The 26,801-nt window shown below is 45.7% G+C and overlaps 1 protein-coding gene across 6 annotated transcripts in view; it reads left to right on the top strand.

Moving 5' to 3' along the window:
- Positions 1-26,801, top strand: part of LOC106576558 (collagen alpha-1(VII) chain) — a 146,762-nt gene that overhangs the window by 109,867 nt on the left and 10,094 nt on the right. The gene's annotated exons all lie outside the window — the stretch shown is intronic.

Below are 26,801 nucleotides of genomic sequence, written 5' to 3'. Positions count from 1 at the left end.
TACGTAGTAGGGAAGTACGTAGCAGGGAAGTACTTAGTAGGGAAGTACTTAGTAGGGAAGTACGTAGTAGGGAAGTAATTAGTAGGGAAGTACGTAGTAGGGAAGTACTTAGTAGGGAAGTACGTAGTAGCGAAGTATGTAGTAGGGAAGTACTTAGTAGGGAAGTACGTAGTAGGGAAGTACGTAGTAGGGCTGTACGTAGTAGGGAAGTACGTAGTAGGGAAGTACGTAGTAGGGAAGTACGTAGTAGGGAAGTACGTGGAAGGGAAGTACGTAGTTGGGAAGTACTTAGTAGGGAAGTACTTAGTAGGGAAGTACTTAGTAGGGAAGTACGTAGTAGGGAAGTACTTAGTAGGGAAGTGCGTAGTAGGGAAGTGCGTAGTAGGGAAGTGCGTAGTAGGGAAGTACGTAGTAGGGAAGTACGTAGTAGGGAAGTACGTAGTAGGGAAGTACTTAGTAGGGAAGTACTTAGAAGGAAGCACGTAGAAGGGAAGCACGTAGTAGGGAAGCACGTAGTAGGGAAGCACGTAGTAGGGAAGCACGTGGAAGGGAAGTACGTAGTTGGGAAGTACGTAGTAGGGAAGTACATGAAAGGGAAGTACGTAGTAGGGAAGTACGTAGTAGGGAAATACGTAGTAGGGAAGTACGTAGCAGGGAAGTACTTAGTAGGGAAGTACTTAGTAGGGAAGTACGTAGTAGGGAAGTAATTAGTAGGGAAGCACGTAGTAGGGAAGCACTTAGTAGGGAAGCACGTAGTAGCCGAAGTATGTAGTAGGGAAGTACTTAGTAGGGAAGCACGTAGTAGGGAAGCACGTAGTAGGGATGTACGTAGTAGGGAAGCACGTAGTAGGGAAGTACGTAGTAGGGAAGCACGTAGTAGGGAAGCACGTGGAAGGGAAGTACGTAGTTGGGAAGCACTTAGTAGGGAAGTACTTAGTAGGGAAGTACTTAGTAGGGAAGTACGTAGTAGGGAAGTACTTAGTAGGGAAGTGCGTAGTAGGGAAGTGCGTAGTAGGGAAGTGCGTAGTAGGGAAGTACGTAGTAGGGAAGTACGTAGTAGGGAAGTACGTAGTAGGGAAGTACGTAGTAGGGAAGTACTTAGTAGGGAAGTACTTAGAAGGGAAGTACGTAGAAGGGAAGTACGTAGTAGGGAAGTACGTAGTAGGGAAGTACGTAGTAGGGAGGTACTTAGTTGGGAACTACGTAGTCGGGAAGTATTTAGTAGGGAAGTACTTAGTAGGGAAGTACGTAGTAGGGAAGTAATTAGTAGGGAAGTACGTAGTACGGCTGTATGTAGTGGGGAAGTACGTAGTAGGGAAGTACTTAGTAGGGAAGTACGTGGAAGGGAAGTACGTAGTAGGGAAGTACTTAGTAGGGAAGTACTTAGTAGGGAAGTACTTAGTAGGGAAGTACTTAGAAGGGAAGTACGTAGTAGGGAAGTACTTAGTAGGGAAGTACGTAGTAGGTAAGTACTTAGTAGGGAAGTACGTAGTAGGGAAGTAATTAGTAGGGAAGTACGTAGTAGGGAAGTACTTAGTAGGGAAGCACGTAGTAGGGAAGCACGTAGTAGGGAAGCACGTAGTAGGGAAGCACGTAGTAGGGAAGCACGTAGTAGGGAAGTACGTAGTAGGGAAGTACTTAGTAGGGAAGTACGTAGTAGGGAAGTACGTAGTAGGGAAGTACTTAGTAGGGAAGTGCGTAGTAGGGAAGTGCGTAGTAGGGAAGTGCGTAGTAGGGAAGTACGTAGTAGGGAAGTACGTAGTAGGGAAGTACTTAGTAGGGAAGTACTTAGAAGGGAAGTACGTAGAAGGGAAGTACGTAGTAGGGAAGTACGTAGTAGGGAAGTACGTAGTAGGGAGGTACTTAGTTGGGAACTACGTAGTCGGGAAGTATTTAGTAGGGAAGTATTTAGTAGGGAAGTACTTAGTAGGGAAGTACGTAGTAGGGAACTACGTAGTTGGGAACTACGTATTCGGGAAGTATTTAGTAGGGAAGTACTTAGTAGGGAAGTACGTAGTAGGGAAGTAATTAGTAGGGAAGTACGTAGTAGGGCTGTACGTAGTGGGGAAGTACGTAGTAGGGAAGTACGTGGAAGGGAAGTACGTAGTTGGGAAGTACGTAGTAGGGAAGTACATGAAAGGGAAGTACGTAGTAGGGAAGTACGTAGCAGGGAAGTACGTAGTAGGAAGTACTTAGTAGGGAAATGCGTAGTAGGGAAATACGTAGTAGGGAAGTACGTAGTAGGGCTGTATGTAGTAGGGAAGTACGTAGTAGGGAAGAACGTGGAAGGGAAGTACGTAGTTGGGAAGTACGTAGTAGGGAAGTACATAGTAGGGAAGTACGTAGTAGGGAAGTACTAAGTAGGGAAGTACTTAGTAGGGAAGTACGTAGTAGGGAAGTAATTAGTAGGGAAGTACGTAGTAGGGAAGTACTTAGCAGGGAAGTACGTAGTAGGGAAGTATGTAGTAGGGAAGTACTTAGTAGGGAAGTACTTAGTAGGGAAGTACGTAGTAGGGACGTACGGTGTAGGGAAGTACGTAGTAGGGAAGTACGTAGTAGGGAGGTACTTAGTTGGGAACTACGTAGTCGGGAAGTATTTAGTAGGGAAGTACTTAGTAGGGAAGTACGTAGTAGGGAAGTAATTAGTAGGGAAGTACGTAGTAGGGCTGTATGTAGTGGGGAAGTACGTAGTAGGGAAGTACTTAGTAGGGAAGTACGTGGAAGGGAAGTACGTAGTAGGGAAGTACTTAGTAGGGAAGTACTTAGTAGGGAAGTACTTAGAAGGGAAGTACGTAGTAGGGAAGTACTTAGTAGGGAAGTATGTAGTAGGGAAGTACTTAGTAGGGAAGTACGTAGTAGGGAAGTAATTAGTAGGGAAGTACGTAGTAGGGAAGTACTTAGTGGGGAAGTACGTAGTAGGGAAGTACGTAGTAGGGAAGTACTTAGTAGGGAAGTACGTAGTAGGGAAGTACGTAGTAGGGAAATACGTAGTAGGGAAGTATGTAGTAGGGAAGTACGTAGTAGGGAGGTACTTAGTTGGGAACTACGTAGTCGGGAATTATTTAGTAGGGAAGTACTTAGTAGGGAAGTACGTAGTAGGGAAGTAATTAGTAGGGAAGTACGTAGTAGGGCTGTACGTAGTGGGGAAGTACGTAGTAGGGAAGTACTTGGAAGGGAAGTACGTAGTTGGGAAGTACGTAGTAGGGAAGTACATGAAGGGAAGTACGTAGTAGGGAAGTACGTAGTAGGGAAGCACGTAGTAGGGAAGTACGTAGTAGGGAAGTATGTAGTAGGGAAGCACGTAGTAGGGAGGTACTTAGTTGGGAACCACGTAGTCGGGAAGTATTTAGTAGGGAAGTACTTAGTAGGGAAGTACGTAGTAGGGAAGCATTTAGTAGGGAAGTATTTAGTAGGGAAGTACGTAGTAGGGAAGTACTTAGAAGGGAAGTACGTAGTAGGGAAGTACTTAGTAGGGAAGTACTTAGTAGGGAAGTACTTAGAAGGGAAGCACGTAGTAGGGAAGTACTTAGTAGGGAAGCACGCAGTAGGGAAGTACTTAGTAGGGAAGCACGTAGTAGGGAAGCACGTGGAAGGGAAGTACGTAGTAGGGAAGTACTTAGAAGGAAGCACGTAGTAGGGAAGCACTTAGTAGGGAAGCACGTAGTAGGGAAGTACGTGGTAGGGAAGCACGTAGTAGGGAAGCACTTAGTAGGGAAGTGTGTAGTAGGGAAGTGCGTAGTAGGGAAGTATGTAGTAGGGAAGCACGTAGTAGGGCTGTATCTAGTAGGGAAGCACGTAGTAGGGAAGTACGTGGAAGGGAAGCACGTAGTTGGGAAGCACGTAGTAGGGAAGTACATGAAAGGGAAGCACGTAGTAGGGAAGCACGTAGTAGGGAAGCACGTAGTAGGGAAGTACGTAGTAGGGAAGTACTTAGAAGGGAAGTACTTAGAAGGGAAGTACGTAGTAGGGAAGTACGTAATAGGGAAGTACGTAGTAGGGAGGTACTTAGTTGGGAACCACGTAGTCGGGAAGTATTTAGTGGAAATGCGTAGTAGGGAAGTACGTAGTAGGGAAGTACGTAGTAGGGCTGTATGTAGTAGGGAAGTACGTAGTAGGGAAGAACGTGGAAGGAAGTACGTAGTTGGGAAGCACGTAGTAGGGAAGTACATAGTAGGGAAGTACGTAGTAGGGAAGTACTTAGTAGGGAAGTACTTAGTATGGAAGCACGATTAGGGAAGTAATTAGTAGGGAAGTACGTAGTAGGGAAGCACTTAGCAGGGAAGTACGTAGTAGGGAAGTATGTAGTAGGGAAGTACTTAGTAGGGAAGCACTTAGTAGGGAAGCACGTAGTAGGGAAGCACGTAGTAGGGAAGTACGTAGTAGGGAAGTATGTAGTAGGGAAGCACGTAGTAGGGAGGTACTTAGTTGGGAACTACGTAGTCGGGAAGTATTTAGTAGGGAAGTACTTATTAGGGAAGCACGTAGTAGGGAAGCAATTAGTAGGGAAGCACGTAGTAGGGCTGTATGTAGTGGGGAAGTACGTAGTAGGGAAGTACTTAGTAGGGAAGCACGTGGAAGGGAAGTACGTAGTAGGGAAGCACTTAGTAGGGAAGCACGTAGTAGGGAAGCACGTGGAAGGGAAGTACGTAGTTGGGAAGCACGTAGTAGGGAAGTACATGAAAGGGAAGCACGTAGTAGGGAAGTACGTAGTAGGGAAACACGTAGTAGGGAAGCACGTAGCAGGGAAGTACTTAGTAGGGAAGCACTTAGTAGGGAAGCACGTAGTAGGGAAGTAATTAGTAGGGAAGTACGTAGTAGGGAAGTACTTAGTAGGGAAGCACGTAGTAGGGAAGCACGTAGTAGGGCTGCACGTAGTAGGGAAGCACGTAGTAGGGAAGCACGTAGTAGGGAAGTACGTAGTAGGGAAGCACGTGGAAGGGAAGTACGTAGTTGGGAAGTACTTAGTAGGGAAGTACTTAGTAGGGAAGTACTTAGTAGGGAAGCACGTAGTAGGGAAGCACTTAGTAGGGAAGTGCGTAGTAGGGAAGTGCGTAGTAGGGAAGTGCGTAGTAGGGAAGTACGTAGTAGGGAAGCACGTAGTAGGGAAGCACGTAGTAGGGAAGCACGTAGTAGGGAAGCACGTGGAAGGGAAGTACTTAGTTGGGAAGCACGTAGTAGGGAAGTACATGAAAGGGAAGTACGTAGTAGGGAAGTACGTAGTAGGGAACACGTAGTAGGGAAGCACGTAGCAGGGAAGCACTTAGTAGGGAAGTACTTAGTAGGGAAGCACGTAGTAGGGAAGCAATTAGTAGGGAAGCACGTAGTAGGGAAGCACTTAGTAGGGAAGCACGTAGTAGCCGAAGTATGTAGTAGGGAAGTACTTAGTAGGGAAGTACGTAGTAGGGAAGCACGTAGTAGGGCTGTACGTAGTAGGGAAGCACGTAGTAGGGAAGTACGTAGTAGGGAAGCACGTAGTAGGGAAGCACGTGGAAGGGAAGTACGTAGTTGGGAAGTACTTAGTAGGGAAGTACTTAGTAGGGAAGTACTTAGTAGGGAAGCACGTAGTAGGGAAGCACGTGGTAGGGAAGTACGTAGTAGGGAAGTACTTAGTAGGGAAGTGTGTAGTAGGGAAGTGCGTAGTAGGGAAGTAATTAGTAGGGAAGTACGTAGTAGGGAAGTACTTAGCAGGGAAGCACGTAGTAGGGAAGTATGTAGTAGGGAAGTACTTAGTAGGGAAGCACTTAGTAGGGAAGCACGTAGTAGGGAAGCACGTAGTAGGGAAGTACGTAGTAGGAACACGTAGTAGGGAAGCACGTAGCAGGGAAGTACTTAGTAGGGAAGCACTTAGTAGGGAAGCACGTGGTAGGGAAGTAATTAGTAGGGAAGCACGTAGTAGGGAAGTACTTAGTAGGGAAGCACGTAGTAGCGAAGTATGTAGTAGGGAAGTACTTAGTAGGGAAGTACGTAGTAGGGAAGCACGTAGTAGGGCTGTACGTAGTAGGGAAATACGTAGTAGGGAAGTACGTAGTAGGGAAGTACGTAGTAGGGAAGTACGTGGAAGGGAAGTACGTAGTTGGGAAGTACTTAGTAGGGAAGTACTTAGTAGGGAAGTACTTAGTAGGGAAGTACGTAGTAGGGAAGTACTTAGTAGGGAAGTGCGTAGTAGGGAAGTGCGTAGTAGGGAAGTGCGTAGTAGGGAAGTACGTAGTAGGGAAGTACATAGTAGGGAAGTACGTAGTAGGGAAGTACTTAGTAGGGAAGTACTTAGAAGGGAAGTACGTAGAAGGGAAGTACGTAGTAGGGAAGTACGTAGTAGGGAAGTACGTAGTAGGGAGGTACTTAGTTGGGAACTACGTAGTCGGGAAGTATTTAGTAGGGAAGTACTTAGTAGGGAAGTACGTAGTAGGGAAGTACTTAGTAGGGAAGTACGTGGAAGGGAAGTACGTAGTAGGGAAGTACTTAGTAGGGAAGTACTTAGTAGGGAAGTACTTAGTAGGGAAGTACTTAGTAGGGAAGTACTTAGAAGGGAAGTACGTAGTAGGGAAGTACTTAGTAGGGAAGTACGTAGTAGGTAAGTACTTAGTAGGGAAGTACGTAGTAGGGAAGTAATTAGTAGGGAAGTACGTAGTAGGGAAGTACTTAGTAGGGAAGTACGTAGTAGGGAAGTACGTAGTAGGGAAGTACTTAGTAGGGAAGTACGTAGTAGGGAAGTACGTAGTAGGGAAGTACGTAGTAGGGAAGTACGTAGTAGGGAAGTACTTAGTAGGGAAGTACTTAGTAGGGAAGTACTTAGTAGGGAAGTACGTAGTAGGGAAGTACTTAGTAGGGAAGTGCGTAGTAGGGAAGTGCGTAGTAGGGAAGTACGTAGTAGGGAAGTACGTAGTAGGGAAGTACTTAGTAGGGAAGTACTTAGAAGGGAAGTACGTAGAAGGGAAGTACGTAGTAGGGAAGTACGTAGTAGGGAAGTACGTAGTAGGGAGGTACTTAGTTGGGAACTACGTAGTCGGGAAGTATTTAGTAGGGAAGTATTTAGAAGGGAAGTACTTAGTAGGGAAGTACGTAGTAGGGAACTACGTAGTTGGGAACTACGTATTCGGGAAGTATTTAGTAGGGAAGTACTTAGTAGGGAAGTACGTAGTAGGGAAGTAATTAGTAGGGAAGTACGTAGTAGGGCTGTACGTAGTGGGGAAGTACGTAGTAGGGAAGTACGTGGAAGGGAAGTACGTAGTTGGGAAGTACGTAGTAGGGAAGTACATGAAAGGGAAGTACGTAGTAGGGAAGTACGTAGCAGGGAAGTACGTAGTAGGAAGTACTTAGTAGGGAAATGCGTAGTAGGGAAGTACGTAGTAGGGAAGTACGTAGTAGGGCTGTATGTAGTAGGGAAGTACGTAGTAGGGAAGAACGTGGAAGGGAAGTACGTAGTTGGGAAGTACGTAGTAGGGAAGTACGTAGTAGGGAAGTACTAAGTAGGGAAGTACTTAGTAGGGAAGTACGTAGTAGGGAAGTAATTAGTAGGGAAGTACGTAGTAGGGAAGTACTTAGCAGGGAAGTACGTAGTAGGGAAGTATGTAGTAGGGAAGTACTTAGTAGGGAAGTACTTAGTAGGGAAGTACGTAGTAGGGAAGTACGGTGTAGGGAAGTACGTAGTAGGGAAGTACGTAGTAGGGAGGTACTTAGTTGGGAACTACGTAGTCGGGAAGTATTTAGTAGGGAAGTACTTAGTAGGGAAGTACGTAGTAGGGAAGTAATTAGTAGGGAAGTACGTAGTAGGGCTGTATGTAGTGGGGAAGTACGTAGTAGGGAAGTACTTAGTAGGGAAGTACGTGGAAGGGAAGTACGTAGTAGGGAAGTACTTAGTAGGGAAGTACTTAGTAGGGAAGTACTTAGAAGGGAAGTACGTAGTAGGGAAGTACTTAGTAGGGAAGTATGTAGTAGGGAAGTACTTAGTAGGGAAGTACGTAGTAGGGAAGTAATTAGTAGGGAAGTACGTAGTAGGGAAGTACTTAGTAGGGAAGTACGTAGTAGGGAAGTACGTAGTAGGGAAGTACTTAGTAGGGAAGTACGTAGTAGGGAAGTGCGTAGTAGGGAAGTACTTAGTAGGGAAGTACGTAGTAGGGAAGTACGTAGTAGGGAAATACGTAGTAGGGAAGTACTTAGTAGGGAAGTGTGTAGTAGGGAAGTGCGTAGTAGGGAAGTATGTAGTAGGGAAGTACGTAGTAGGGCTGTATCTAGTAGGGAAGTACGTAGTAGGGAAGTACGTGGAAGGGAAGTACGTAGTTGGGAAGTACGTAGTAGGGAAGTACATGAAAGGGAAGTACGTAGTAGGGAAGTACGTAGTAGGGAAGTACGTAGTAGGGAAGTACGTAGTAGGGAAGTACTTAGAAGGGAAGTACTTAGAAGGGAAGTACGTAGTAGGGAAGTACGTAATAGGGAAGTACGTAGTAGGGAGGTACTTAGTTGGGAACTACGTAGTCGGGAAGTATTTAGTGGAAATGCGTAGTAGGGAAGTACGTAGTAGGGAAGTACGTAGTAGGGCTGTATGTAGTAGGGAAGTACGTAGTAGGGAAGAACGTGGAAGGGAAGTACGTAGTTGGGAAGTACGTAGTAGGGAAGTACATAGTAGGGAAGTACGTAGTAGGGAAGTACTTAGTAGGGAAGTACTTAGTATGGAAGTACGTATTAGGGAAGTAATTAGTAGGGAAGTACGTAGTAGGGAAGTACTTAGCAGGGAAGTACGTAGTAGGGAAGTATGTAGTAGGGAAGTACTTAGTAGGGAAGTACTTAGTAGGGAAGTACGTAGTAGGGAAGTATGTAGTAGGGAAGTACGTAGTAGGGAGGTACTTAGTTGGGAACTACGTAGTCGGGAAGTATTTAGTAGGGAAGTACTTATTAGGGAAGTACGTAGTAGGGAAGTAATTAGTAGGGAAGTACGTAGTAGGGCTATATGTAGTGGGGAAGTACGTAGTAGGGAAGTACTTAGTAGGGAAGTACGTGGAAGGGAAGTACGTAGTAGGGAAGTACTTAGTAGGGAAGTACGTAGTAGGGAAGTACGTGGAAGGGAAGTACGTAGTTGGGAAGTACGTAGTAGGGAAGTACATGAAAGGGAAGTACGTAGTAGGGAAGCACGTAGTAGGGAAATACGTAGTAGGGAAGCACGTAGCAGGGAAGTACTTAGTAGGGAAGTACTTAGTAGGGAAGTACGTAGTAGGGAAGTAATTAGTAGGGAAGTACGTAGTAGGGAAGCACTTAGTAGGGAAGTACGTAGTAGGGAAGCACGTAGTAGGGCTGCACGTAGTAGGGAAGCACGTAGTAGGGAAGCACGTAGTAGGGAAGCACGTGGAAGGAAGTACGTAGTTGGGAAGTACTTAGTAGGGAAGTACTTAGTAGGGAAGTACTTAGTAGGGAAGCACGTAGTAGGGAAGTACTTAGTAGGGAAGTGCGTAGTAGGGAAGTGCGTGAGTAGGGAAGTGCGTAGTAGGGAAGTACGTAGTAGGGAAGTACGTAGTAGGGAAGTACGTAGTAGGGAAGTACTTAGTAGGGAAGTACTTAGAAGGGAAGTACGTAGAAGGGAAGTACGTAGTAGGGAAGTACGTAGTAGGGAAGTACGTGGAAGGGAAGTACGTAGTTGGGAAGTACGTAGTAGGGAAGTACATGAAAGGGAAGTACGTAGTAGGGAAGTACGTAGTAGGGAAATACGTAGTAGGGAAGTACGTAGCAGGGAAGTACTTAGTAGGGAAGTACTTAGTAGGGAAGTACGTAGTAGGGAAGTAATTAGTAGGGAAGTACGTAGTAGGGAAGTACTTAGTAGGGAAGTACGTAGTAGCCGAAGTATGTAGTAGGGAAGTACTTAGTAGGGAAGTACGTAGTAGGGAAGTACGTAGTAGGGCTGTACGTAGTAGGGAAGTACGTAGTAGGGAAGTACGTAGTAGGGAAGTACGTAGTAGGGAAGTACGTGGAAGGGAAGTACGTAGTTGGGAAGTACTTAGTAGGGAAGTACTTAGTAGGGAAGTACTTAGTAGGGAAGTACGTAGTAGGGAAGTACGTGGTAGGGAAGTACGTAGTAGGGAAGTACTTAGTAGGGAAGTGTGTAGTAGGGAAGTGCGTAGTAGGGAAGTAATTAGTAGGGAAGTACGTAGTAGGGAAGTACTTAGCAGGGAAGTACGTAGTAGGGAAGTATGTAGTAGGGAAGTACTTAGTAGGGAAGTACTTAGTAGGGAAGTACGTAGTAGGGAAGTACGTAGTAGGGAAGTACGTAGTAGGGAAATACGTAGTAGGGAAGTACGTAGCAGGGAAGTACTTAGTAGGGAAGTACTTAGTAGGGAAGTACGTAGTAGGGAAGTAATTAGTAGGGAAGTACGTAGTAGGGAAGTACTTAGTAGGGAAGTACGTAGTAGCGAAGTATGTAGTAGGGAAGTACTTAGTAGGGAAGTACGTAGTAGGGAAGTACGTAGTAGGGCTGTACGTAGTAGGGAAGTACGTAGTAGGGAAGTACGTAGTAGGGAAGTACGTAGTAGGGAAGTACTTAGTAGGGAAGTGCGTAGTAGGGAAGTGCGTAGTAGGGAAGTGCGTAGTAGGGAAGTGCGTAGTAGGGAAGTACGTAGTAGGGAAGTACGTAGTAGGGAAGTACTTAGTAGGGAAGTACTTAGAAGGGAAGTACGTAGAAGGGAAGTACGTAGTAGGGAAGTACGTAGTAGGGAAGTACGTAGTAGGGAGGTACTTAGTTGGGAACTACGTAGTCGGGAAGTATTTAGTAGGGAAGTATTTAGTAGGGAAGTACTTAGTAGGGAAGTACGTAGTAGGGAACTACGTAGTTGGGAACCACGATTCGGGAAGTATTTAGTAGGGAAGTACTTAGTAGGGAAGTACGTAGTAGGGAAGTAATTAGTAGGGAAGTACGTAGTAGGGCTGTACGTAGTGGGGAAGCACGTAGTAGGGAAGCACGTGGAAGGGAAGTACGTAGTTGGGAAGCACGTAGTAGGGAAGTACATGAAAGGGAAGCACGTAGTAGGGAAGCACGTAGCAGGGAAGCACGTAGTAGGAAGTACTTAGTAGGGAAATGCGTAGTAGGGAAGTACGTAGTAGGGAAGCACGTAGTAGGGCTGTATGTAGTAGGGAAGCACGTAGTAGGGAAGAACGTGGAAGGGAAGTACGTAGTTGGGAAGCACGTAGTAGGGAAGTACATAGTAGGGAAGCACGTAGTAGGGAAGTACTAAGTAGGGAAGTACTTAGTAGGGAAGCACGTAGTAGGGAAGCAATTAGTAGGGAAGCACGTAGTAGGGAAGTACTTAGCAGGGAAGTACGTAGTAGGGAAGTATGTAGTAGGGAAGTACTTAGTAGGGAAGTACTTAGTAGGGAAGTACGTAGTAGGGAAGTACGGTGTAGGGAAGTACGTAGTAGGGAAGCACGTAGTAGGGAGGTACTTAGTTGGGAACTACGTAGTCGGGAAGTATTTAGTAGGGAAGTACTTAGTAGGGAAGTACGTAGTAGGGAAGTAATTAGTAGGGAAGTACGTAGTAGGGCTGTATGTAGTGGGGAAGTACGTAGTAGGGAAGTACTTAGTAGGGAAGTACGTGGAAGGGAAGTACGTAGTAGGGAAGTACTTAGTAGGGAAGTACTTAGTAGGGAAGTACTTAGAAGGGAAGTACGTAGTAGGGAAGTACTTAGTAGGGAAGTATGTAGTAGGGAAGTACTTAGTAGGGAAGTACGTAGTAGGGAAGTAATTAGTAGGGAAGTACGTAGTAGGGAAGTACTTAGTAGGGAAGTACGTAGTAGGGAAGTACGTAGTAGGGAAGTACTTAGTAGGGAAGTACGTAGTAGGGAAGTACGTAGTAGGGAAGTACTTAGTAGGGAAGTACGTAGTAGGGAAGTACGTAGTAGGGAAATACGTAGTAGGGAAGTATGTAGTAGGGAAGTACGTAGTAGGGAGGTACTTAGTTGGGAACTACGTAGTCGGGAATTATTTAGTAGGGAAGTACTTAGTAGGGAAGTACGTAGTAGGGAAGTAATTAGTAGGGAAGTACGTAGTAGGGCTGTACGTAGTGGGGAAGTACGTAGTAGGGAAGTACTTGGAAGGGAAGTACGTAGTTGGGAAGTACGTAGTAGGGAAGTACATGAAAGGGAAGTACGTAGTAGGGAAGTACGTAGTAGGGAAGTACGTAGTAGGGAAGTACGTAGTAGGGAAGTATGTAGTAGGGAAGCACGTAGTAGGGAGGTACTTAGTTGGGAACTACGTAGTCGGGAAGTATTTAGTAGGGAAGTACTTAGTAGGGAAGTACGTAGTAGGGAAGTATTTAGTAGGGAAGTATTTAGTAGGGAAGTACGTAGTAGGGAAGTACTTAGAAGGGAAGTACGTAGTAGGGAAGTACTTAGTAGGGAAGTACTTAGTAGGGAAGTACTTAGAAGGGAAGTACGTAGTAGGGAAGTACTTAGTAGGGAAGTACGCAGTAGGGAAGTACTTAGTAGGGAAGTACGTAGTAGGGAAGTACGTGGAAGGGAAGTACGTAGTAGGGAAGTACTTAGAAGGGAAGTACGTAGTAGGGAAGTACGTAGTAGGGAAGTACGTGGTAGGGAAGTACGTAGTAGGGAAGTACTTAGTAGGGAAGTGTGTAGTAGGGAAGTGCGTAGTAGGGAAGTATGTAGTAGGGAAGTACGTAGTAGGGCTGTATCTAGTAGGGAAGTACGTAGTAGGGAAGTACGTGGAAGGGAAGCACGTAGTTGGGAAGCACGTAGTAGGGAAGCACATGAAAGGGAAGCACGTAGTAGGGAAGTACGTAGTAGGGAAGTACGTAGTAGGGAAGCACGTAGTAGGGAAGCACTTAGTAGGGAAGTGCGTAGTAGGGAAGTACGTAGTAGGGAAGCACGTAGTAGGGAAGTACTTAGTAGGGAAGTACTTAGAAGGGAAGTACTTAGAAGGGAAGTACGTAGTAGGGAAGTACGTAATAGGGAAGTACGTAGTAGGGAGGTACTTAGTTGGGAACTACGTAGTCGGGAAGTATTTAGTGGAAATGCGTAGTAGGGAAGTACGTAGTAGGGAAGTACGTAGTAGGGCTGTATGTAGTAGGGAAGTACGTAGTAGGGAAGAACGTGGAAGGGAAGTACGTAGTTGGGAAGTACGTAGTAGGGAAGTACATAGTAGGGAAGTACGTAGTAGGGAAGTACTTAGTAGGGAAGTACTTAGTATGGAAGTACGTATTAGGGAAGTAATTAGTAGGGAAGTACGTAGTAGGGAAGTACTTAGCAGGGAAGTACGTAGTAGGGAAGTATGTAGTAGGGAAGTACTTAGTAGGGAAGTACGTAGTAGGGAAGTACGTAGTAGGGAAGTACGTAGTAGGGAAGTACGTAGTAGGGAAGTACGTAGTAGGGAGGTACTTAGTTGGGAACTACGTAGTCGGGAAGTATTTAGTAGGGAAGTACTTATTAGGGAAGCACGTAGTAGGGAAGTAATTAGTAGGGAAGCACGTAGTAGGGCTGTATGTAGTGGGGAAGCACGTAGTAGGGAAGCACTTAGTAGGGAAGTACGTGGAAGGGAAGTACGTAGTAGGGAAGTACTTAGTAGGGAAGTACGTAGTAGGGAAGTACGTGGAAGGAAGTACGTAGTTGGGAAGCACGTAGTAGGGAAGTACATGAAAGGGAAGTGCGTAGTAGGGAAGCACGTAGTAGGGAACACGTAGTAGGGAAGTACGTAGCAGGGAAGTACTTAGTAGGGAAGCACTTAGTAGGGAAGCACGTAGTAGGGAAGTAATTAGTAGGGAAGCACGTAGTAGGGAAGTACTTAGTAGGGAAGCACGTAGTAGGGAAGCACGTAGTAGGGCTGCACGTAGTAGGGAAGTACGTAGTAGGGAAGCACGTAGTAGGGAAGCACGTAGTAGGGAAGTACGTGGAAGGAAGTACGTAGTTGGGAAGCACTTAGTAGGGAAGCACTTAGTAGGGAAGCACTTAGTAGGGAAGCACGTAGTAGGGAAGTACTTAGTAGGGAAGTGCGTAGTAGGGAAGTGCGTAGTAGGGAAGTGCGTAGTAGGGAAGCACGTAGTAGGGAAGCACGTAGTAGGGAAGCACGTAGTAGGGAAGCACTTAGTAGGGAAGTACTTAGAAGGGAAGTACGAGAAGGGAAGCACGTAGTAGGGAAGCACGTAGTAGGGAAGCACGTAGTAGGGAAGCACGTGGAAGGGAAGCACGTAGTTGGGAAGCACGTAGTAGGGAAGTACATGAAAGGGAAGTACGTAGTAGGGAAGTACGTAGTAGGGAGGTACTTAGTTGGGAACTACGTAGTCGGGAAGTATTTAGTAGGGAAGTATTTAGTAGGGAAGTACTTAGTAGGGAAGTACGTAGTAGGGAACTACGTAGTTGGGAACCACGTATTCGGGAAGTATTTAGTAGGGAAGTACTTAGTAGGGAAGTACGTAGTAGGGAAGTAATTAGTAGGGAAGTACGTAGTAGGGCTGTACGTAGTGGGGAAGTACGTAGTAGGGAAGTACGTGGAAGGGAAGTACGTAGTTGGGAAGCACGTAGTAGGGAAGTACATGAAAGGGAAGTACGTAGTAGGGAAGTACGTAGCAGGGAAGTACGTAGTAGGAAGCACTTAGTAGGGAAATGCGTAGTAGGGAAGCACGTAGTAGGGAAGTACGTAGTAGGGCTGTATGTAGTAGGGAAGTACGTAGTAGGGAAGAACGTGGAAGGGAAGCATCGTAGTTGGGAAGCACGTAGTAGGGAAGTACGTAGTAGGGAAGTACTAAGTAGGGAAGTACTTAGTAGGGAAGCACGTAGTAGGGAAGTAATTAGTAGGGAAGTACGTAGTAGGGAAGCACTTAGCAGGGAAGCACGTAGTAGGGAAGTATGTAGTAGGGAAGTACTTAGTAGGGAAGCACTTAGTAGGGAAGCACGTAGTAGGGAAGCACGGTGTAGGGAAGTACGTAGTAGGGAAGTACGTAGTAGGGAGGTACTTAGTTGGGAACTACGTAGTCGGGAAGTATTTAGTAGGGAAGCACTTAGTAGGGAAGTACGTAGTAGGGAAGTAATTAGTAGGGAAGCACGTAGTAGGGCTGTATGTAGTGGGGAAGTACGTAGTAGGGAAGTACTTAGTAGGGAAGTACGTGGAAGGAAGTACGTAGTAGGGAAGTACTTAGTAGGGAAGTACTTAGTAGGGAAGTACTTAGAAGGGAAGTACGTAGTAGGGAAGTACTTAGTAGGGAAGTATGTAGTAGGGAAGTACTTAGTAGGGAAGCACGTAGTAGGGAAGTAATTAGTAGGGAAGTACGTAGTAGGGAAGTACTTAGTAGGGAAGCACGTAGTAGGGAAGCACGTAGTAGGGAAGTACTTAGTAGGGAAGTACGTAGTAGGGAAGTGCGTAGTAGGGAAGTACTTAGTAGGGAAGTACGTAGTAGGGAAGCACGTAGTAGGGAAATACGTAGTAGGGAAGTACTTAGTAGGGAAGTGTGTAGTAGGGAAGTGCGTAGTAGGGAAGTATGTAGTAGGGAAGCACGTAGTAGGGCTGTATCTAGTAGGGAAGCACGTAGTAGGGAAGTACGTGGAAGGAAGTACGTAGTTGGGAAGCACGTAGTAGGGAAGTACATGAAAGGAAGTACGTGAGTAGGGAAGTACGTAGTAGGGAAGCACGTAGTAGGGAAGTACGTAGTAGGGAAGTACTTAGAAGGAAGTACTTAGAAGGGAAGTACGTAGTAGGGAAGTACGTAATAGGGAAGTACGTAGTAGGGAGGTACTTAGTTGGGAACTACGTAGTCGGGAAGTATTTAGTGGAAATGCGTAGTAGGGAAGTACGTAGTAGGGAAGTACGTAGTAGGGCTGTATGTAGTAGGGAAGTACGTAGTAGGGAAGAACGTGGAAGGGAAGTACGTAGTTGGGAAGTACGTAGTAGGGAAGTACATAGTAGGGAAGTACGTAGTAGGGAAGTACTTAGTAGGGAAGTACTTAGTATGGAAGTACGTATTAGGGAAGTAATTAGTAGGGAAGTACGTAGTAGGGAAGTACTTAGCAGGGAAGTACGTAGTAGGGAAGTATGTAGTAGGGAAGTACTTAGTAGGGAAGTACTTAGTAGGGAAGTACGTAGTAGGGAAGTATGTAGTAGGGAAGTACGTAGTAGGGAGGTACTTAGTTGGGAACTACGTAGTCGGGAAGTATTTAGTAGGGAAGTACTTATTAGGGAAGTACGTAGTAGGGAAGTAATTAGTAGGGAAGTACGTAGTAGGGCTATATGTAGTGGGGAAGTACGTAGTAGGGAAGTACTTAGTAGGGAAGTACGTGGAAGGGAAGCACGTAGTAGGGAAGTACTTAGTAGGGAAGCACGTAGTAGGGAAGTACGTGGAAGGAAGTAGCGTAGTTGGGAAGCACGTAGTAGGGAAGTACATGAAAGGGAAGTACGTAGTAGGGAAGCACGTAGTAGGGAACACGTAGTAGGGAAGTACGTAGCAGGAAGCACTTAGTAGGGAAGTACTTAGTAGGGAAGTACGTAGTAGGGAAGTAATTAGTAGGGAAGTACGTAGTAGGGAAGTACTTAGTAGGGAAGCACGTAGTAGGGAAGTACGTAGTAGGGGCTGTACGTAGTAGGGAAGTACGTAGTAGGGAAGCACGTAGTAGGGAAGTACGTAGTAGGGAAGTACGTGGAAGGGAAGCACGTAGTTGGGAAGTACTTAGTAGGGAAGCACTTAGTAGGGAAGTACTTAGTAGGGAAGCACGTAGTAGGGAAGTACTTAGTAGGGAAGTGCGTAGTAGGGAAGTGCGTAGTAGGGAAGTGCGTAGTAGGGAAGCACGTAGTAGGGAAGTACGTAGTAGGGAAGCACGTAGTAGGGAAGTACTTAGTAGGGAAGCACTTAGAAGGGAAGTACGTAGAAGGGAAGCACGTAGTAGGGAAGCACGTAGTAGGGAAGCACGTAGGAGGGAAGCACGTAGTTGGGAAGCACGTAGTAGGGAAGTACATGAAAGGAAGCACGTAGTAGGGAAGCACGTAGTAGGGAATACGTAGTAGGGAAGTACGTAGCAGGGAAGCACTTAGTAGGGAAGTACTTAGTAGGGAAGTACGTAGTAGGGAAGTAATTAGTAGGGAAGTACGTAGTAGGGAAGTACTTAGTAGGGAAGCACGTAGTAGCCGAAGTATGTAGTAGGGAAGCACTTAGTAGGGAAGCACGTAGTAGGGAAGCACGTAGTAGGGGTGCACGTAGTAGGGAAGCAGTGAGTAGGGAAGCACGTAGTAGGGAAGCACGTAGTAGGGAAGCACGTAGTAGGGAAGTGCGTAGTAGGGAAGCACGTAGTAGGGAAGTGCGTAGTAGGGAAGTACGTAGTAGGGAAGTACGTAGTAGGGAAGTACGTAGTAGGGAAGTACGTAGTAGGGAAGTACGTAGTAGGGAAGTACGTAGTAGGAAGCACGTAGTAGGGAAGTACGTAGTAGGAAGTAGTAGTAGGGAAGCACGTGGTAGGGAAGTATTTAGTAGGGAAGTACTTAGTAGGGAAGTACGTAGTAGGGAAGTACGTAGTAGGGAAGTACGGTAGTGGGAAGCACGTAGTCGGGAAGTACTTAGTAGGGAAGTACTTAGTAGGGAAGTACGTAGTAGGGAAGTAATGTAGTAGGGAAGTACGTAGTAGGGAAGTACGTAGTGGGGGGAAGTACGTAGTAGGGAAGTACGTGGAAGGGAAGCACGTAGTTGGGAAGCAACGAGTAGGGAAGTACATGAAAGGGAAGCACGTAGTAGGGAAGTACGTAGCAGGGAAGCACGTAGTAGGAAGTACTTAGTAGGGAAATGCGTAGTAGGGAAGTACGTAGTAGGGAAGTACGTAGTAGGGCTGTATGTAGTAGGGAAGCACGTAGTAGGGAAGAACGTGGAAGGGAAGTACGTAGTTGGGAAGTACGTAGTAGGGAAGTACATAGTAGGGAAGTACGTAGTAGGGAAGTACTAAGTAGGGAAGTACTTAGTAGGGAAGCACGTAGTAGGGAAGTAATTAGTAGGGAAGCACGTAGTAGGGAAGTACTTAGCAGGGAAGCACGTAGTAGGGAAGTATGTAGTAGGGAAGTACTTAGTAGGGAAGCACTTAGTAGGGAAGCACGTAGTAGGGAAGTACGGTGTAGGGAAGTACGTAGTAGGGAAGCACGTAGTAGGGAGGTACTTAGTTGGGAACTACGTAGTCGGGAAGTATTTAGTAGGGAAGTACTTAGTAGGGAAGTACGTAGTAGGGAAGTAATTAGTAGGGAAGTACGTAGTAGGGCTGTATGTAGTGGGGAAGCACGTAGTAGGGAAGTACTTAGTAGGGAAGCACGTGGAAGGGAAGTACGTAGTAGGGAAGTACTTAGTAGGGAAGTACTTAGTAGGGAAGTACTTAGAAGGGAAGTACGTAGTAGGGAAGCACTTAGTAGGGAAGTATGTAGTAGGGAAGCACTTAGTAGGGAAGTACGTAGTAGGGAAGTAATTAGTAGGGAAGTACGTAGTAGGGAAGTACTTAGTAGGGAAGTACGTAGTAGGGAAGTACGTAGTAGGGAAGTACTTAGTAGGGAAGTACGTAGTAGGGAAGTACGTAGTAGGGAAGTACTTAGTAGGGAAGTACGTAGTAGGGAAGTACGTAGTAGGGAAATACGTAGTAGGGAAGTATGTAGTAGGGAAGTACGTAGTAGGGAGGTACTTAGTTGGGAACTACGTAGTCGGGAATTATTTAGTAGGGAAGTACTTAGTAGGGAAGTACGTAGTAGGGAAGTAATTAGTAGGGAAGCACGTAGTAGGGCTGTACGTAGTGGGGAAGCACGTAGTAGGGAAGTACTTGGAAGGGAAGTACGTAGTTGGGAAGCACGTAGTAGGGAAGTACATGAAAGGGAAGCACGTAGTAGGGAAGTACGTAGTAGGGAAGCACGTAGTAGGGAAGTACGTAGTAGGGAAGTATGTAGTAGGGAAGCACGTAGTAGGGAGGTACTTAGTTGGGAACTACGTAGTCGGGAAGTATTTAGTAGGGAAGTACTTAGTAGGGAAGTACGTAGTAGGGAAGTATTTAGTAGGGAAGTATTTAGTAGGGAAGTACGTAGTAGGGAAGCACTTAGAAGGGAAGCACGTAGTAGGGAAGTACTTAGTAGGGAAGTACTTAGTAGGGAAGTACTTAGAAGGAAGCACGTAGTAGGGAAGTACTTAGTAGGGAAGCGCCAGTAGGGAAGTACTTAGTAGGGAAGCACGTAGTAGGGAAGTACGTGGAAGGGAAGCACGTAGTAGGGAAGCACTTAGAAGGGAAGCACGTAGTAGGGAAGCACGTAGTAGGGAAGTACGTGGTAGGGAAGCACGTAGTAGGGAAGTACTTAGTAGGGAAGTGTGTAGTAGGGAAGTGCGTAGTAGGGAAGTATGTAGTAGGGAAGTACGTAGTAGGGCTGTATCTAGTAGGGAAGCACGTAGTAGGGAAGTACGTGGAAGGGAAGTACGTAGTTGGGAAGTACGTAGTAGGGAAGTACATGAAAGGGAAGTACGTAGTAGGGAAGTACGTAGTAGGGAAGCACGTAGTAGGGAAGCACGTAGTAGGGAAGCACTTAGTAGGGAAGTGCGTAGTAGGGAAGCACGTAGTAGGGAAGTACGTAGTAGGGAAGTACTTAGTAGGGAAGTACTTAGAAGGAAGTACTTAGAAGGGAAGTACGTAGTAGGGAAGTACGTAATAGGGAAGTACGTAGTAGGGAGGTACTTAGTTGGGAACTACGTAGTCGGGAAGTATTTAGTGGAAATGCGTAGTAGGGAAGTACGTAGTAGGGAAGTACGTAGTAGGGCTGTATGTAGTAGGGAAGTACGTAGTAGGGAAGAACGTGGAAGGGAAGTACGTAGTTGGGAAGTACGTAGTAGGGAAGTACATAGTAGGGAAGTACGTAGTAGGGAAGTACTTAGTAGGGAAGTACTTAGTATGGAAGTACGTATTAGGGAAGTAATTAGTAGGGAAGTACGTAGTAGGGAAGTACTTAGCAGGGAAGTACGTAGTAGGGAAGTATGTAGTAGGGAAGTACTTAGTAGGGAAGTACGTAGTAGGGAAGTACGTAGTAGGGAAGTACGTAGTAGGGAAGTACGTAGTAGGGAAGTACGTAGTAGGGAAGTACGTAGTAGGGAAGTACGTAGTAGGGAGGTACTTAGTTGGGAACTACGTAGTCGGGAAGTATTTAGTAGGGAAGTACTTATTAGGGAAGTACGTAGTAGGGAAGTAATTAGTAGGGAAGTACGTAGTAGGGCTGTATGTAGTGGGGAAGTACGTAGTAGGGAAGTACTTAGTAGGGAAGTACGTGGAAGGGAAGTACGTAGTAGGGAAGTACTTAGTAGGGAAGTACGTAGTAGGGAAGTACGTGGAAGGGAAGTACGTAGTTGGGAAGTACGTAGTAGGGAAGTACATGAAAGGGAAGTACGTAGTAGGGAAGCACGTAGTAGGAACACGTAGTAGGGAAGTACGTAGCAGGGAAGTACTTAGTAGGGAAGTACTTAGTAGGGAAGTACGTAGTAGGGAAGTAATTAGTAGGGAAGTACGTAGTAGGGAAGTACTTAGTAGGGAAGTACGTAGTAGGGAAGTACGTAGTAGGGCTGTACGTAGTAGGGAAGTACGTAGTAGGGAAGTACGTAGTAGGGAAGTACGTAGTAGGGAAGTACGTGGAAGGGAAGTACGTAGTTGGGAAGTACTTAGTAGGGAAGTACTTAGTAGGGAAGTACTTAGTAGGGAAGTACGTAGTAGGGAAGTACTTAGTAGGGAAGTGCGTAGTAGGGAAGTGCGTAGTAGGGAAGTGCGTAGTAGGGAAGTACGTAGTAGGGAAGTACGTAGTAGGGAAGTACGTAGTAGGGAAGTACTTAGTAGGGAAGTACTTAGAAGGGAAGTACGTAGAAGGGAAGTACGTAGTAGGGAAGTACGTAGTAGGGAAGTACGTAGTAGGGAAGTACGTGGAAGGGAAGTACGTAGTTGGGAAGTACGTAGTAGGGAAGTACATGAAAGGGAAGTACGTAGTAGGGAAGTACGTAGTAGGGAAATACGTAGTAGGGAAGTACGTAGCAGGGAAGTTCTTAGTAGGGAAGTACTTAGTAGGGAAGTACGTAGTAGGGAAGTAATTAGTAGGGAAGTACGTAGTAGGGAAGTACTTAGTAGGGAAGTACGTAGTAGTGAAGTATGTAGTAGGGAAGTACTTAGTAGGGAAGTACGTAGTAGGGAAGTACGTAGTAGGGCTGTACGTAGTAGGGAAGTACGTAGTAGGGAAGTACGTAGTAGGGAAGTACGTAGTAGGGAAGTACGTGGAAGGGAAGTACGTAGTTGGGAAGTACTTAGTAGGGAAGCACTTAGTAGGGAAGCACTTAGTAGGGAAGTACGTAGTAGGGAAGTACGTGGTAGGGAAGCACGTAGTAGGGAAGTACTTAGTAGGGAAGTGTGTAGTAGGGAAGTGAGTAGTAGGGAAGTAATTGGTAGGGAAGCACGTAGTAGGGAAGTACTTAGCAGGGAAGCACGTAGTAGGGAAGTATGTAGTAGGGAAGTACTTAGTAGGGAAGTACTTAGTAGGGAAGTACGTAGTAGGGAAGTACGTAGTAGGGAAGTACGTAGTAGGGAAGTATGTAGTAGGGAAGTACGTAGTAGGGAGGTACTTAGTTGGGAACCACGTAGTCGGGAAGTATTTAGTAGGGAAGTACTTATTAGGGAAGCACGTAGTAGGGAAGTAATTAGTAGGGAAGTACGTAGTAGGGCTGTATGTAGTGGGGAAGTACGTAGTAGGGAAGTACTTAGTAGGGAAGTACGTGGAAGGGAAGTACGTAGTAGGGAAGTACTTAGTAGGGAAGTACTTAGTAGGGAAGTACTTAGTAGGGAAGTACGTAGTAGGGAAGTACGTGGTAGGGAAGTACGTAGTAGGGAAGTACTTAGTAGGGAAGTGTGTAGTAGGGAAGTGCATAGTAGGGAAGTATGTAGTAGGGAAGTACGTAGTAGGGCTGTATCTAGTAGGGAAGCACGTAGTAGGGAAGTACGTGGAAGGGAAGTACGTAGTTGGGAAGTACGTAGTAGGGAAGTACATGAAAGGGAAGTACGTAGTAGGGAAGTACGTAGTAGGGAAGTACGTAGTAGGGAAGTACGTAGTAGGGAAGTACTTAGTAGGGAAGTGCGTAGTAGGGAAGTACGTAGTAGGGAAGTACGTAGTAGGGAAGTACTTAGTAGGGAAGTACTTAGAAGGGAAGTACTTAGAAGGGAAGTACGTAGTAGGGAAGTACGTAATAGGGAAGTACGTAGTAGGGAGGTACTTAGTTGGGAACTACGTAGTCGGGAAGTATTTAGTAGAAATGCGTAGTAGGGAAGTACGTAGTAGGGAAGTACGTAGTAGGGCTGTATGTAGTAGGGAAGTACGTAGTAGGGAAGAACGTGGAAGGGAAGTACGTAGTTGGGAAGTACGTAGTAGGGAAGTACATAGTAGGGAAGTACGTAGTAGGGAAGTACTTAGTAGGGAAGTACTTAGTAGGGAAGTACGTAGTAGGGAAGTAATTAGTAGGGAAGTACGTAGTAGGGAAGTATGTAGTAGGGAAGTACGTAGTAGGGAGGTACTTAGTTGGGAACTACGTAGTCGGGAAGTATTTAGTAGGGAAGTACTTATTAGGGAAGTACGTAGTAGGGAAGTAATTAGTAGGGAAGTACGTAGTAGGGCTGTATGTAGTGGGGAAGTACGTAGTAGGGAAGTACTTAGTAGGGAAGTACGTGGAAGGGAAGTACGTAGTAGGGAAGTACTTAGTAGGGAAGTACGTAGTAGGGAAGTACGTGGAAGGGAAGTACGTAGTTGGGAAGTACGTAGTAGGGAAGTACATGAAAGGGAAGTACGTAGTAGGGAAGTACGTAGTAGGGAAATACGTAGTAGGGAAGTACGTAGCAGGGAAGTACTTAGTAGGGAAGTACTTAGTAGGGAAGTACGTAGTAGGGAAGTAATTAGTAGGGAAGTACGTAGTAGGGAAGTACTTAGTAGGGAAGTACGTAGTAGGGAAGTACGTAGTAGGGCTGTACGTAGTAGGGAAGTACGTAGTAGGGAAGTACGTAGTAGGGAAGTACGTGGAAGGGAAGTACGTAGTTGGGAAGTACTTAGTAGGGAAGTACTTAGTAGGGAAGTACTTAGTAGGGAAGTACGTAGTAGGGAAGTACTTAGTAGGGAAGTGCGTAGTAGGGAAGTGCGTAGTAGGGAAGTGCGTAGTAGGGAAGTACGTAGTAGGGAAGTACGTAGTAGGGAAGTACGTAGTAGGGAAGTACGTAGTAGGGAAGTACTTAGTAGGGAAGTACTTAGAAGGGAAGTACGTAGTAGGGAAGTACGTAGTAGGGAAGTACGTGGAAGGGAAGTACGTAGTTGGGAAGTACGTAGTAGGGAAGTACATGAAAGGGAAGTACGTAGTAGGGAAGTACGTAGTAGGGAAATACGTAGTAGGGAAGTACGTAGCAGGGAAGTACTTAGTAGGGAAGTACTTAGTAGGGAAGTACGTAGTAGGGAAGTAATTAGTAGGGAAGTACGTAGTAGGGAAGTACTTAGTAGGGAAGTACGTAGTAGCGAAGTATGTAGTAGGGAAGTACTTAGTAGGGAAGTACGTAGTAGGGAAGTACGTAGTAGGGCTGTACGTAGTAGGGAAGTACGTAGTAGGGAAGTACGTAGTAGGGAAGTACGTAGTAGGGAAGTACGTGGAAGGGAAGTACGTAGTTGGGAAGTACTTAGTAGGGAAGTACTTAGTAGGGAAGTACTTAGTAGGGAAGTACGTAGTAGGGAAGTACGTGGTAGGGAAGTACGTAGTAGGGAAGTACTTAGTAGGGAAGTGTGTAGTAGGGAAGTGCGTAGTAGGGAAGTAATTAGTAGGGAAGTACGTAGTAGGGAAGTACTTAGCAGGGAAGTACGTAGTAGGGAAGTATGTAGTAGGGAAGTACTTAGTAGGGAAGTACTTAGTAGGGAAGTACGTAGTAGGGAAGTACGTAGTAGGGAAGTACGTAGTAGGGAAGTATGTAGTAGGGAAGTACGTAGTAGGGAGGTACTTAGTTGGGAACTACGTAGTCGGGAAGTATTTAGTAGGGAAGTACTTATTAGGGAAGTACGTAGTAGGGAAGTAATTAGTAGGGAAGTACGTAGTAGGGCTGTATGTAGTGGGGAAGTACGTAGTAGGGAAGTACTTAGTAGGGAAGTACGTGGAAGGGAAGTACGTAGTAGGGAAGTACTTAGTAGGGAAGTACTTAGTAGGGAAGTACTTAGTAGGGAAGTACGTAGTAGGGAAGTACGTGGTAGGGAAGTACGTAGTAGGGAAGTACTTAGTAGGGAAGTGTGTAGTAGGGAAGTGCGTAGTAGGGAAGTATGTAGTAGGGAAGTACGTAGTAGGGCTGTATCTAGTAGGGAAGTACGTAGTAGGGAAGTACGTGGAAGGGAAGTACGTAGTTGGGAAGTACGTAGTAGGGAAGTACATGAAAGGGAAGTACGTAGTAGGGAAGTACGTAGTAGGGAAGTACGTAGTAGGGAAGTACTTAGTAGGGAAGTGCGTAGTAGGGAAGTACGTAGTAGGGAAGTACGTAGTAGGGAAGTACTTAGTAGGGAAGTACTTAGAAGGGAAGTACTTAGAAGGGAAGTACGTAGTAGGGAAGTACGTAATAGGGAAGTACGTAGTAGGGAGGTACTTAGTTGGGAACTACGTAGTCGGGAAGTATTTAGTAGAAATGCGTAGTAGGGAAGTACGTAGTAGGGAAGTACGTAGTAGGGCTGTATGTAGTAGGGAAATACGTAGTAGGGAAGAACGTGGAAGGGAAGTACGTAGTTGGGAAGTACGTAGTAGGGAAGTACATAGTATGGAAGTACGTAGTAGGGAAGTACTTAGTAGGGAAGTACTTAGTAGGGAAGTACGTAGTAGGGAAGTAATTAGTAGGGAAGTACGTAGTAGGGAAGTACTTAGCAGGGAAGTACGTAGTAGGGAAGTATGTAGTAGGGAAGTACTTAGTAGGGAAGTACTTAGTAGGGAAGTACGTAGTAGGGAAGTACGTAGTAGGGAAGTACGTAGTAGGGAAGTATGTAGTAGGGAAGTACGTAGTAGGGAGGTACTTAGTTGGGAACTTCGTAGTCGGGAAGTATTTAGTAGGGAAGTACTTATTAGGGAAGTACGTAGTAGGGAAGTAATTAGTAGGGAAGTACGTAGTAGGGCTGTATGTAGTGGGGAAGTACGTAGTAGGGAAGTACTTAGTAGGGAAGTACGTGGAAGGGAAGTATGTAGTAGGGAAGTACTTAGTAGGGAAGTACTTAGTAGGGAAGTACTTAGAAGGGAAGTACGTAGTAGGGAAGTACTTAGTAGGGAAGTACGTAGTAGGGAAGTACTTAGTAGGGAAGTACGTAGTAGGGAAGTAATTAGTAGGGAAGTACGTAGTAGGGAAGTACTTAGTAGGGAAGTACGTAGTAGGGAAGTACTTAGTAGGGAAGTACTTAGTAGGGAAGTACGTAGTAGGGAAGTACTTAGTAGGGAAGTACGTAGTAGGGAAGTACGTAGTAGGGAAGTACGTAGTAGGGAAGTATGTAGTAGGGAAGTACGTAGTATGGAGGTACTTAGTTGGGAACTACGTAGTCGGGAAGTATTTAGTAGGGAAGTACTTAGTAGGGAAGTACGTAGTAGGGAAGTAATTAGTAGGGAAGTACGTAGTAGGGCTGTACGTAGTGGGGAAGTACGTAGTAGGGAAGTACTTGGAAGGGAAGTACGTAGTTGGGAAGTACGTAGTAGGGAAGTACATGAAAGGGAAGTACGTAGTAGGGAAGTACGTAGTAGGGAGGTACTTAGTTGGGAACTACGTAGTCGGGAAGTATTTAATAGGGAAGTACTTAGTAGTGAAGTACGTAGTAGGGAAGTATTTAGTAGGGAAGTATTTAGTAGGGAAGTACGTAGTAGGGAAGTACTTAGAAGGGAAGTACGTAGTAGGGAAGTACTTAGTAGGGAAGTACTTAGTAGGGAAGTACTTAGAAGGGAAGTACGTAGTAGGGAAGTACTTAGTAGGGAAGTACGTAGTAGGGAAGTACTTAGTAGGGAAGTACGTAGTAGGGAAGTACGTGGAAGGGAAGTACGTAGTAGGGAAGTACTTAGAAGGGAAGTACGTAGTAGGGAAGTACTTAGTAGGGAAGTACGTAGTAGGGAAGTACGTGGTAGGGAAGTACGTAGTAGGGAAGTACTTAGTAGGGAAGTGCGTAGTAGGGAAGTGCGTAGTAGGGAAGTATGTAGTAGGGAAGTACGTAGTAGGGCTGTATCTAGTAGGGAAGTACGTAGTAGGGAAGTACGTGGAAGGGAAGTACGTAGTTGGGAAGTACGTAGTAGGGAAGTACATGAAAGGGAAGTACGTAGTAGGGAAGTACGTAGTAGGGAAGTACGTAGTAGGGAAGTACGTAGTAGGGAAGTACTTAGTAGGGAAGTCCGTAGTAGGGAAGTACGTAGTAGGGAAGTACGTAGTAGGGAAGTACGTAGTAGGGAAGTACGTGGAAGTGAAGTACGTAGTTGGGAAGTACGTGGAAGGGAAGTACGTAGTAGGGAAGTACGTAGTAGGGAAGTACGTGGAAGTGAAGTACGTAGTAGGGAAGTACGTGGAAGGGAAGTACGTAGTAGGGAAGTACGTAGTAGGGAAGTACGTGGAAGTGAAGTACGTAGTAGGGAAGTACGTGGAAGGGAAGTACGTAGTTGGGAAGTACGTAGTAGGGAAGTACGTAGTAGGGAAGTACGTGGAAGTGAAGTACGTAGTAGGGAAGTATGTGGAAGGGAAGTACGTAGTAGGGAAGTACGTGGAAGGGAAGTACGTAGTACGGAAGTGCGTAGTAGGGAAATACGTAGTAGGGAAGTATGTAGTAGGGAAGTACG

The sequence above is a fragment of the Salmo salar genome, chromosome ssa07 (assembly GCF_905237065.1).
Source record: "Salmo salar chromosome ssa07, Ssal_v3.1, whole genome shotgun sequence".
NCBI classification, from domain to species: domain Eukaryota; kingdom Metazoa; phylum Chordata; class Actinopteri; order Salmoniformes; family Salmonidae; genus Salmo; species Salmo salar.
Note: the sequence above shows the minus strand (reverse complement) of the source record. Positions and strands in the feature narration are given on the sequence as shown.